Here is a 10625-nt window from a genome sequence, read left to right as displayed (position 1 = left end):
GGGCTTAGAATATCCAATGTCTGTTCAGAATATTGATAAATTTGAAAAAAAAGGCCAGGGATATCAATGGTAAACAATTATCTATTAATGTATTTATTTGTTCTACTGGCCGTGGCAATTGCTTGATAGCACCTCTCAGAATCAGTACACTTGATGATGATTCTGCTGTTCCGATTGATCTGCTCTTAATTGAAAGGGATGGCACATATCATTACACTCTGATACACAGTCTTGAAGCTTTAGTCAGAAAACAACAAGGCAAATCCAATACAATATTCAAGTTGTGCCGAAGATGTTTAACTGTATTTGATGGTCAAAAAATGGTGAATGGGGTTCGTGAAAAAAATGCAGAAATTGTTAAAAACAAGTTAATTGAACATTTAAAATACTGTGGCAACCATAAACCTGTTCATATGCTTATGCCTAACCCAAGTGAAAATGCCAAATTCAAAAAGTTTAAAGCCTTGTTGGAACACCCATCATATATAGTGTGTGATTTTGAATCAAACCTCAAACCCCTTGCATTCTGCAGCCCAGATCCTGATGAATCTTCAATTACATCATACCAGTTACATGAACCTTCTAGTTTTTATTATGTTGTTGTACAGAATGGTGTGGTTAGTAAAGATTATTTATACATGGGAGCAGATGCCATCAAAGAATTTGCACATAGAATAGAAAATGAGTGCCATGACATAGCATCTAATGTCTTATTAAAATCAAAACCCATGTTGCCTTTAACAGGGGATCAGATTGAAGATTTCAACAATACAGAAAAATGCCCGGTATGTGATTCTGAATTTTCAGATACAAATATCAAGGTGAAACACCATTCTCATACAGATGGTAAATACAAAATGGCTCTGTGTGATAGCTGTAATATTAAGATCCAGAGACCAAAATTTGTCCCCATATTTTGCCATGGTGCATCTAATTATGATTTTCATCATCTGATCAGGTACGAGGGGTTTGACAAGCAGAATTTAAATATTTTAGCAGAAAATGATGAGAAATATATTGCTATTAGCAAGAAAATTGAAGTTAATGGTGTTTCTATTCACTTAAGATTTCTTGATTCCTACAGAATTCTGTCTGCCAGCCTGGCTACACTGGCCACTCAATTATCTGATGATCAATTCAAAATTACATGTGCTTTCTTTCCGAATCACGACCTGAAATTAATTAGGCGGAAGGGTGTATACCCATATGATTATGTTACAGGTTTTTCTAAATTTAATGAGTGTGCTCTGCCACCACAACAATAGTTTTACAGCAAACTCAGAGGATCTGGAATCACTGATGAAGATTAATACCATGCCCAGTTGATGTGGAACAATTTAAAATGCCAGACATTTGGTGATTATCACAAGGCATATTTAAAACTTGATGTCACTCTCTTAGCCGATATACTGCAGGCATTCAGAAAATCTTCCATGGAAAATTATAAGCTGGATGCAATGTATTTTTACAGTGCACCAGGCCTAGCATGGTCTGCAATGTTTTTGAACACTAAAATGCAATTGGATCTGATCCAAGATCAAGACATGTATCTGTTTATGGAGCAATGTATAAGAGGAGGCATGGTGCAATGTTCTCAGAGATATGCCAGAGCTAACAACAAATATATTCCTGATTATGATCCAGCACTGCCATCAAATTATATACTTTATGTGGATGCCAATAGCCTCTATGGTTATGCTATGATGGATAAACTGCCATATGCATTGCTTGAGTGGGTTGAAGATTTCAATATTGAATATCTTAAGGATTTTGATGACAGTAACTATGGCCTGTTCTTAGAAGTTGATCTGACAATTCCAGATAATTTACACAACACATTTTCTGATCTGCCCCAATTCCTGAAGTTAAGTGTTCACCTGGCTCTAAACAGAAGAAATTGATGATGACTCTAAAGCCAAAACAGGATTATGTCATATATTACAAAAACCTCCAGTTCCTAATGAATCATGGTGTTCAAGTGACCAAAGTTGGCAAAGTTTTGAGGTTCAGGCACTCAAGATGGTTGAAGCCATATATTGATACAAACACAGTGCTTCGAACATCTGAGCCAATTTGATAAATCTTTGTTTAAATTGATGGTCAATTCTGTGTATGGGAAAACCATAGAGAATGTCAGAAAACATACTGATGTTAAAATAATTACTGACCCCAGCGTAAGCAAAAAATTGATAGCAAAACCTAATTTCAATTATAGAATTTATGATGAAAATATGGCACTCTTCAACATGAAAAAAACAAAGATTAAGTTTGATAAGCCTATTTATGTAGGGGCTGTGATATTGGAATTGGCCAAATTACACATGTTTAAGCTCTATTATGATGTGTTGAAGCCTATTTATGGTGATTGTGTAAAACTTATGTACATGGACACAGATAGTTTTATTCTTGATATTCAGACAGAAGATGTTTATCAAGATATGTCACAGCCTGAATTGCTTAAATATTTTGATACCAGTGAACATACAAAGATTCAACCACACAACAAAAAAGGTGCCTGGCAAGTTAAAAGATGAGACACTTGGTGATGTTATTGTGGCATTTGCTGGGTTAAGGGCCAAGATGTACAGTTTTGAAACATGTAGTGGTGCTGTTGCCAAAAAGGCCAAGGGCATTGGCAAAGTAACTGTTGACAAAGAGCTTGAATTTAAATATTATGAAGATTGTCTCAAATCACAGAGTTCAATCAGAACATCAGAATGCAGAATCCAGAGTGTGGATCACTTATTGACTACAAATATTATAAGAAAAGTAGCTCTGGACCCACATGATGATAAGAGATGCATTTTATCATGTGGCATACATACTTTACCATGGGGTCATTGTGATTTGAAAAGTGGCAAACAATGCCCAATTACAAACATGATTTGAAATAAATAAACATGCCTATGAACTTATTTGGGTTCAAAAGACAGGCTATTATGGACCTGCCAACACCATAACCCTCTTCTGATATAATATCTAAACTAAGTGCTTTGTTAATTATTCATCTGAACAGCATACTTACAGATGTTGATGATGAAACAGGTAAAACATTGTACATATTTAACAATAATTTAAATCATTACCAATTACCTGTAGGTGGTCAATTACAATTTATTACAACTCCCGAGGGTAATGTCAAGGTTTCAATAGGCAAAAATATTTACAGGATAAAGCACTCAAACATGGTTTCTGGCACTGTATATACTGTTTCTGCTGGTGACTGCTTATATATTGAGGTCCCGGAATCCTATGACAAGCTTATACCTTTTTTTATAGAATTAAGAATTAGATATTCAATAATAAATAACCACTAAATCAAAATGCCTAATGATATATTTGGCCATACAAGACATGAAGATCACAGTGATGAGATTCTGATGCTTGATGTCAGAGTCAAAAAATTAAGTAGTTATTTACAAGCTTTACAAACCACACTCAATGCCAGTCTTCAACTAGAAATTACAAATTTACAATCACAATGCATGGACCCTCTTCTTAAAATTGACTCAGAACTCACATTGTTGCTTCAAAAATACTGATTTGGCCACATTGGATAATTTTCAAAGTTTAGAGGAGGCTGTAGCAGCTCTTCAAGCCAAATTTAAGACCCAGGCCACCAACTCTGAGCAATTGAAACAACAATTGGAAGAGCAGATAAATAATGTCCAGACACAGCTCCAATTGTCAAAAGCATAAAATCACAAGAAGATTTTGATCTAGTGATTTCCACTCTAAAGGAACAGATTCAATCACTCCAGATACCTAATCTAGACTCTCTGAACAATGCCATAGCCGAGGTTAAAGGAAAAATTGAGACACTTGAAAATTTTATGAACAACTTGCCATCTTCTGATGCTTTGAGTGCAATAACTCGGAGTGTTGCCAACATTAATCTGTAACTTGAAACATATGAAGAATTTGGAAAAATTCAAAGTACCATAACCCATCTTGAGGGTACCATAGCAGCAGTGCAAAGTGATTTGACAAATGTACAAGAATCTCTAGAATCCCGCCTGCCTGGTATTGTAGATACACTTGCCAGTGTCCAGCAACAGATCACAAAACTTGAAAACCTCAACACTGAATCTGAGCTATCTCATTTTCATCACTTGATCGATGATATCCAAACAAACCTTGAAATTTTACAACAATCAACACCTACTCAGGCAGACATAGCCCTGCTCCAAGATGCTATGCAAAGTGTGGCTGATGCTTCTGAATTAAACAATGTAAAATTGGCACTTGAATCTTTGCAGAATACTGTATCAAGTCTGCCTACATCACAGGAACTTAAAAATATTAAGAGAGCTGTGAATCGCATATTGAAATCAGAAGATATCAAGAATATCCAGACAGAGATCAAACACCTTACTCAGACAGTGGCCACTCTACCAACCAATCAACATATTAATGAACTGCATGCCCTGTTTGAGGATATCATAAGACAGGTCCATGATCTTACTGCTCAAAATTCAAATTTGGCAGTTGTTGAAAATTTACAGCAAATTGTAGCTAATATCAAGCAACAGCTAGGGACCATGGAATCGAATCAAGCAAATGCTTTGTCTGTTTTTGCCACCCAGCTACAAGAGATTGTGCAACAATACAAGAAACTTGTTGTGGACATAAAGATCAAGCCAGGCCATGATGATGTTGTTAGGACTATCAATGAGCACCTTGAATCTGTAACAAGTAGATTGCTTACAGCAGAAAAAGAAATAACTGGCATAATCGAGAATACTAAACATACAGTAATTCTTGAATTGTACAGTATCCCCAACAAAGAATATGATTCACCATTTACACCAGGTGGCAAAATATATATGCTGTCCCCTGCACAATTTTATTACCAGTTTTTTGTTGGGGGCACACTTAGACCAATCAAGATCAAATATTGGCTACAACCACAGGCACACCACTACCCTACCTTATCAATAACAAATGCTGACAACAAAGCAAAAATCACCAGTGTAGAGTTAGAGGATTTTACAGATCCCAATACATTAGAAACATCTTATACTGAAGATGATGGCTCTCTGGAATTTTATATACAAATAGGAGACAAACTGTATTTAGAAAATCCTGTAGTATCAGCTGCTGAACAACCTATAGTTGCAATATTCTTGTTTACATACTATGTCTAGACAAATTATTGTTGATGAATTACACAGATAAGCCAGACATAATTATAAGAGACTTCCAGTGGTTACAAAAGGCATAGATGATTTATGGCAGTGTGACTTGGTTGAGATGGCAAGTGGACAGCTGAAAAACTTAGACAAGATCAACAAGGGCTACAAGTATATACTCACTGTCATAGATACATTTTCAAAATTTGCCTGGGCTGTGCCACTCAAATCCAAGACTGGAGCATGTGTTACAGAAGCCTTCAGGACATTCATCAATCAGAGTGGAAGATCACCGCGCTATTTGCAAACAGATAATGGCAAAGAATTCTATAATTCTGTGTTCCAACAATTTATTAAAAGCCAGTCAATACAACATTACTCGAGTTACAGTGATCTCAAGACCTCAATTGTAGAGAGATTCAACAAAACCCTAAAAAATCATATGTATAAACAATTTACCCTCCAAGGTAATTATAAATGGCTTAATATTCTTCCAGAACTTCTACATAAATATAACAACTCGGTCCATTCCACAATCAACATGAAGCCCTCTGAGGTAACTTCATCTGATGAGCAAAAATTGATAAGAACTGTTTATTATCCTAGATATCAGCCAACAACAAGAAAAGCCAAATACAAGGTGGGTGATCAAGTAAGAATCAGCAAATATAAGCATATATTCAAAAGAGGCTTTACAAGAAACTGGAGCACTGAATTATTTACAGTGGTTCAAGTTGAACCTGGGACCCTTAACACATATATAATAAAAGACCACCGAGGAGAAATTCTCAAAGGCAGGTTTTATGAAGAAGAACTCAGCAAAACTAAGCAGCCTGACACATATCTCATAGAAAAAATCATCCGCAGAAAAGGCAACAAGTTACTTGTCAAATGGCTAGGACTCCCAGAACACAGCTGGATCGATGCAGACAAAGTGATACTATGAACACCTGGGATGTTATAAAGAGGCTGCCGGAACCTGAACAGCAGAATAAGAGAAATGGAATGCTGCTGCCTGATAATATTAGATGTCTTATTGTTGGGCCATTGGCTTGTGGTAAAACTACAATAATAATTGATAATTTTTTATTGGCACCCAACTGGTTAGACTGGAAAAACAGGCAATTGTATGTCTTCTCTAAGAGCTTGGAACAATTAAAATATCAGCAGCTGATAAAGCTATATGATGGACTGGATATTACCACTTTTGAATCAGATGTTAAGCCACTCCATGAATGTCTCGATAATTCTGTTGTTGTGTTTGATGACATTATACTGGATAATCAAAACAAGGTTAGAAGGCCGACACAAAAACATTGATTGCTTCTACCTGGCACAGACTTTTTCTAAAATACCGAAGCAGCTGATCCGAGACAACAGCAATTTTATATGTGTGTTTCATCAAGATCATACCAACCTCAAACACATACATGATGAATATGTAGGTGGGGACTTGAGCTACAATGATTTTTCTAAGTTTTGCAGTAGGTGCTGGAACCAGGACAGTTATGGGTTTGTCACAATTGGTATGACAAGGAGCCCAATAGTGGCTAATACAGAAATAAAATCAACAATTTTCTAGACATTGAAACATATATAAATAACCATGAAAAGGCCAATAATTGATGATCTTAAATTAAGAGATTATCTTGTAAAAAGATTTAAGGGATGGAAATCAGAGAACCGAGGAATCTATGAACAACACAAGCAAACAGAACAGCCTATTATCGATGCTATTAGTGAATTAGGTAAAAATATCAAAAGTGTTACAGAGCAAAATCAAAATTTGATCACAGAGCTTGTACCTGTAGCTGCTAGGAACATATTAGATTATCCAATCACCCCACTTTCTAGTATTCATACACCTAGTCCTGTTGCTCCTCGAAGAATTGAAGCTATTCAGGATCCTATTGAATTGGGTCTTCTTGCTCAAAAATATTTAAGCACACCTAAAGACAACAAAGATGAGGTCTTTGACTTATATGCTTACACAGAGCGTGATGGTAGCATCATACATAGAATTGGCAATTTCAGACTAACATTTATGGGAGATGATCTGATTGTATATTCAGAATCTCATCTTGGAGAAAGAGGTGGTTTTGTTAAATATCCTGGCACACCTGGATTGTGGGAACTGATGACTAGGAAAAGGCCTGGCAGCTATACAGATCAAGATTATGAGCATTACAAAGAAATATTAATAAAATCAGAAGCTCTATACCAGAACAATGATCCCACACAAAAAAGAGTCAAGTCTAGCAGTGGAGCAAAATACAACAATTTAATCAAACCCATATGGTCACAGATCAAGACAGGTAGTGGAATCAAACAATACAACACCCTGCCTAAAGAATTTGTGTGGGTTGATGATGTCAGGAAACTTGTAGATAGGTTGCTGGTGATAGCTGGGGAGGAAAATGCTGGCAACCACAATTTTTACAATGAAAAGGTTGGAATTATGGACATGATAAGCACCAAATTGTCTAATTTTATAGTGAATGACACTAAGGGCATTGGATATCTTATAAAAATTATTAATACTCTACCACCTAAATTTTGGAATATCTCTGAGGGTCGGGGGTTGGTTAATGACATTATAAACGAGCTGCCATTTGAACTACACATTCCAGGCTATCAGTATTGTGGTCCCGGTACAAAATTGGACCATAGATTAAACAGAGGTGATCCTGGTGTTAATCCCCTAGATGCTGCTTGTAGAGACCATGACATAGCATACAACACACATTCTGATCTTGACAAGAGACATGTTGCAGACATGAAATTAGAAGAGGCTGCATTTGGTAGATTTGTAAGCAAAGATGCTTCTTTAAGTGAAAGAATAGCAGCATTGGGTACCACCATAGCTATGAACACCAAACAAAAACTGGGGTGGGGGCTGTGAATATGTATATAATAAACCTACAATGAAGGCCAAGGGTGTTATGTATCAGATACCTTATGCAGGTCTTAAATCTCTTAAAACTATTGATAGTCTTTTAACCAAAAAGCAGCGCAAGAAAAAAAATTCTTGTCTGGCCAAGGGCCATGGTATGAAATTATTGCTTAGTACCCCCCAATTAAAAAAATTACAGCAATCTAGAAAAAAATCACATGTGGGTGGATTTATATTTACTATCCCGGCCATCTTAGCAGCACTTGGGGCTGTTGGAAGCTTGGCTGGGGGATCAGCTGCTATAGCAAAAACAGTAATAGATGCCAAAAAGAATAAGGCAGAATTAGATGAATTGAAGCGCCATAATCTGGCCATGGAGAAACAAGGCAAAGGTGTTAAAAGAGCCATGAATAAGTTTAAAAAAACAAGAGCCGCTTACAAACCAAGATATTGAAGCTTTAATCAAGCCACTGGGCATCAAAAATTTTAGAGATATGTACATGTCTGATTCTTTACCAGAACAACCACTCAACAAAGAGTGTGGCATAGTTAATTTGGATAAGTACAAAAATCAGGGCACTCACTGGATCTGTTATCTTAAATATTTAAACGATGAGGCATTTGTGTTTGATTCATTTGGAGGTTTTCCACCTGAAAATTTAATAAAATATCTAAAATCAACTAATCTTTATTACAATAATGCCCGTGTTCAAAATTTCAAAGATGTTAATTGTGGACATCTGTGTTTATCTGTTCTTAGATATCTGTCTCAAATAAATAAACCATCAATTGAAGATTTTCAAAAGGTCTTGTGGTATTTAAAACATCATGGGGGTATTCCATCTCACCAGCCAAAATTCAATATTGAAACTTAGATTACATGATGATATAGTGTATCCCAAAACAAAGCTCTCAGAGCATTTTATGGCATGTACTTGATCCCTAATATTACACACCACAACAACACAATTGCAGTTGGTGGTCAAAAAATTGTCATCTCTCCAGGGCAGTATAATCTGTCTACTCTAAATGCTCAGTTACCCAGAGGTATAGTTTTAACTCAAAATTCTGTCACTCACAGAGTAGAGATTGTATCTGCTACAGAAACAGTGGATCTGGGTACTATAGGAGAGCTGTTAGGATTTGAGAACAACACAAAACTTGAACCAGCCATCAAACACACTGCTATTAATATACCTAAATTCTTAGCCATAGAGACTCTAAATATTCACTGTAATGTGGCCGAGGGTATGATCACCAAATCAAATGGCACAGGCACTCACAAACAAACTGGCATCATTGCAACATTTAAACCTAACTCTGAATTTATGGAGCCCATCATCTACACTCCATCCCCAACATTATATTTTCCTGTGTGCCATAATAGAATAGATTACATTGAGTTGATGGTCACTAATGAAAAAGAAGAATTAGTTGATTTTGCTGGAGCCACAACAACTGCTATCATAAAAATTAATATTTAAATAAAAATACATTTAAAAAATGGAAAATATTGAGAGTTATGAGCTACAGTCATTCCCCCCGAACCGTAGGACCTTTGCAAATTTAAATCAACCCAACACAGAGATTGAGGTTGATCTTCATGTAGGGGATGGCTTTATACACCCCCTTAGAGCAGATCTATACATCAAATTTGATGTTGTAAAGCTCGATGGTACAGATTATCCGGCAAATTCAAATATAAGATTGGTAGACAATTTTGTGCCACATCTGTTCTCTGAAATTGAGATCAGAAAACATGGTGTTGTTATAAACAGAGTAGATTACCCTGGGATTACCTCTACAGCTTTGGCCACACTAAAATTATCCAAAACCGAGGCTTCTTACTACAAAATAGGTGGATTTGAGGCTGGTGATAAAATAATATCTAAGAGCCACACAGTGCTGTTTCCTATGCGCCTGTTGCCAGGATTCTTCTCAGATTACAAAGATATTATGTGGAAGGGTGGTTTAAGAATTACATTTAGAAGAGCTGCCAATGATAATAATGCTTTGATGAGGTACAGTACATTAAACTCTACCGGGGAAGCTCTGCCTAATACCCTACCTGATGAGGGCAAATGCATTATTCAGACTATGGAGCTAAGAATCCCGGTTGTTGAATATGAAGCCAGTTATGCTCTTAAATACAAAGCAGATATAATAAAAAATCCACAGGTACCTTTACAATTTTATACATATCAATGTGTACAGAAGCCTGCCACTGGTACATATTACGAGTTTGATGCTACAAATTCATTCTCCAGTATACAATATGACATGCCAGATTTTGTGGTGGTACTGTTTCAGACTGGAAGACACAATAATCAGGAAAAAAATTCAAGTAAATTTGATAACTGCAACATCAAGAACATATATCTTAAAAATGGCAGAAATGAGGTGTTCCCCAGAGAAAATTATAATTTAGACATGTCCAAGGATGATTTCCTTAAATTATATGAAGCATTTACAGCATACAAAAGGGTCACTACTGGCAATACTGACATGTATTACACACCAGATGAATTCAAAGCACAGAGACCCATGTTTGTCATCAACACTTCAAAAAGGAAACAAGTTGTGGTTAATGACAGGACAAA

Source organism: Lepisma saccharinum, unplaced genomic scaffold (genome assembly GCF_977018435.1).
Source record: "Lepisma saccharinum unplaced genomic scaffold, izLepSacc3.1 HAP1_SCAFFOLD_98, whole genome shotgun sequence".
Classification (NCBI taxonomy): Eukaryota; Metazoa; Arthropoda; class Insecta; order Zygentoma; family Lepismatidae; genus Lepisma; species Lepisma saccharinum.
Note: the sequence above shows the minus strand (reverse complement) of the source record.